The following is a 3,626-nucleotide window of genomic DNA, read 5'->3' on the forward strand; positions in this document are numbered from 1 at the left end:
AATTAGCTATCCTGAACCATTCTTTCATGTTCAAAAATTGGATTTATAATCATGTGCTGACAATTTTTATAAGGTTTAGCTCTGTCTGCCAGTCAGAACTTAAACAAATGATTGCAGATGTGTCACTGAAAGGCAGCCTACATGAAGTCAGAAATGTGTAGTGCTTGGGAAAGTCAGTATTAATATTGTTTTGGACCTGTCATTTTTGATTGTTCACATCATTTAGATGCCTTTGAGCATGTCTTTGTTGGTCACTAAGTTTCAATGCATCTGTGGGTGAGAGTGTGTCTAAGTCTGTTTTTGTAGGCTATTAGGCCAAAGGGGATGATATTACTGGAGCTTCCTGGGAAGTTTTCCAGGACTGTGTGTGTGTTTGTGTGTTAAAGCATACACACGCAGTTTTCATGCTCGGCCAGTTCCAAGTGACTGGTTGATTTAAGACCTTCCCTGATCTTTTTATTTCCTTTTTTTCTGCATTGCTCACACTTTAACAAAAGCAAGTTTGTAGCATACAGTTCAGAAAAAAAATAATAGTTCACCCTGTAATTACATTTGGTTTACGAAGCCTTGCCCAGATGCTCAAGTTGGTGTCAGTGAGTGTGCGGAAAGCACCTTAGTTGTCATCGTCCAAGGCCATGAGTTATTACATAGTGACAATGTTACAACAGCTCGGTCCCCTGTAGCAAGCACCGTGGTGTCCAGATATGGCCAGGGTCAAATAAACCCATGCTTGTGTCTTATCACAGCCAAGTTGAAGTACTCCATAGGCACAACTTGTCCCATAGGAAAGAACAGGTTGCACAGTTTGGATCAAGAAAAAAGGAAATGGTGTGAAAAGCAAGAGAGTAAATGGTAAAGCATGTCAAGATATATGAGTGAACGTATATAGCATCAGTCACACGTTGCAGAGTCTGCAAAGAAACTTTTCTTCTAATATTATTGAAATGTCATCAGCAACATTTCCAACATCCAAGAAAAAAAAAAAACATACATCTGGATTATCTCTGTTAGATTTCTGTTAAATTAAAGGCAAAGAGTTCCTTGAAGGAATGCATGTCTCCTGCCACCTTTCATGCCAGAGTTTCAAACTGAGATCATATTATCTGGAAAATGATGGAATTCATTATGGACATGATATTGTAAGATTTTCAGCAATTGATTAGGGCCTGAAGTACAGTATATGTTAGGTATGGCTCTTAGCTACTACCACAACAAATTTTAGCCTAATATCTGGTAAATTGACTGAGTTGGAGCCATTTTCTCTGTTTTCTGTAGTTTTTATTTTCAGAAAGTTTCATTGAAATACATCCAGCAGTTCATGAAATAGGTATTTAAATAAATGTTTGTTTTTCTTTGTACTTTGCTGTCAAACAGAATAACCTTCATGTTTAGTGTTTTTTTAGGGATACAAGAAAAAGCCCTGAATGTCTTTAAAGGTTTTTCTTGTATATTGGTTGCTTTTTCACTTGTTTTTTTGGTCTGGTTGTTGTCCCCAACCATTTTTAAAGAAATGTAGTTTTGTTAAGCCATATAAAACTGACATATGAATAGGGGTTGAACGACTACATATTTTTTAAGGTCGACTACATCATGATAATAGTCGAGTCGATGTCGACTAGTCGCGGTGACGTCATAGTGACGTAAGCGCAAAAACTCTTCACAACTACTTGGAGGCTTTATTAGCTATTTTCACGGCAAATATTGACCCCTAGCTAGGTTCGAAAAACTGTAGCAAATCTCTAAATCCTTCTCCGTGGACAGCAGCTAGTGGTCTCATGTCTTTGACAATGAAATTCACAAGCAAATTTGTGATTTGCTGCCGCCGGTGTCCTGTCACAGCTGGGCGTTTCATGAATGAAGTTACTGACAACTGACTGGATCGAGCCGGTTGTTCAGGAGCTAGCATTAGCGGATGCCTTTTCAAATGACTGTGCATCGCGGTCGTACTTTTGTTGTACTTCAGCACAGCTTTGCAGATTTTGCATGTTACGGTAGTTAAACCAGAAGAGTCATCTTTAGTGAAATATTTCCACACTGTTGACGAATTTCTACCTGTTTGACAAGATGCAGGCTTGTCCTCGATCTGTTTTGAAGACGCCATTTTGTAGCCAGTGTTCTGTCAGATCTGCTGTCAGACTGTCATACACTTCTGACAGCTGATCTGATGACACTTCTAAGCACGAAGTGTCATTCTTAGCACGAACTCACGGCTATATATATGTCAGACAAGTATACACTGTCATTACCAACTACAGGCTTTTATTTAATCAGCAGCTGTCATTACCACAGATCTTTATTTAATCAGCAACATAACATCATAATGTATTAGTTAGATCGTCGTGACAAAGACACTCGCGAGCCGGCTAAGTGACATCCTTAGCGGGAAGGGGGCGAGTTTTAGACGGCTCGTATTTTGTAGTTGACTGCAGCTGCAACTCCATCTCCTTTTAAAAACACTGTAAAACCACAAATATGCATCCATCTACATATCATTTAAACTAATGTATTAACTTATTTTTCTTGTGTCTTGTGACGTATACTGTGCTGTCAGATCAGCACAGGCTGTCACCACCGGCAATCACATGACTGCGACTAGTCGACATGAAATGTAAAAACTCGCGAGACGTCCTAGAGTCGACTAGTCGACTAGTCGACTAATTGGTTCAACCCCTACATATGAATCATTAAAGTGTCATATGGACTAAACTCAAGGGACAACAGCTTTGTATCTACACATGACTGTGAAGACATGGTCTCAGGGTGTTGGTTGTTGCTGTAGCTTTCCATCACTTGGGACCGTTTGTATGACGTACCTCAGGATCTTTGTGGGTTTATCCTACCTCCCTTTTCCCATTAATTAGACTTAGAGTGAAGTCCTCGATGCACTATGAAGAACCTTTCTGTCTCAGTATCAAGGGACGTCTTACCCTTTTGTAGCCAGACTGTTACACCAATCAGGTTTCAAATAACTGGCAAGGCATATGTGTTAATGGCTTGGACTTTGTTTTTACCATTCAGTTGGCTCTTCAGGACCTGCCTTGCTATTTGTAGGCACTTCAGTGTTGCTGACTTCCTTGCTTTTTCTTCATGGTTGTCATTTCACTATTGGAGTCAAAGATATTTGTAGTTGTTTTCAACAACTGCCACGTTGCCTTCTCATAGTTCATCCCCTTCAGTTGTCAACACCTCGCTTCTCTCGGATACCCATCAACCACTCTTATCCAGTCCAAATGTCATCCGGATGTCACTGCTGTACATCCTGGTGAGGTGGATCAGTGCGTCGGCATCTCGCTCATTCCTGGCATACAGCTTGATGTCGTCCACAAAGAGTGGGTGGCAGATGATCACTCCACTTCGGAACCAGTGTGTAAGTCACTCTTTGCCATGAGAGAATAAGAGAGAGGGGAGCAATGCAGAAAAAGCAGTGTCACCAGTTTCCATTTGAGGTCCTGACTGTGTGTTTTGTTGTGTAACTGCAAGGAAGAGCACTCTCGGCTCCAGCTGTGTCTCACTGGGGAAACAAGCTGCCTAGATTCGTGGTGAAAATAAAGGAGTACAGAGAGCGTGTTTTTTTGTTGTTTTTTTTTACATTTGCTCTGCTCCCCAACCAGCCCACCCCCCACACC

The sequence above is a fragment of the Kryptolebias marmoratus genome, linkage group LG7 (assembly GCF_001649575.2).
Source record: "Kryptolebias marmoratus isolate JLee-2015 linkage group LG7, ASM164957v2, whole genome shotgun sequence".
NCBI classification, from domain to species: Eukaryota; Metazoa; Chordata; class Actinopteri; order Cyprinodontiformes; family Rivulidae; genus Kryptolebias; species Kryptolebias marmoratus.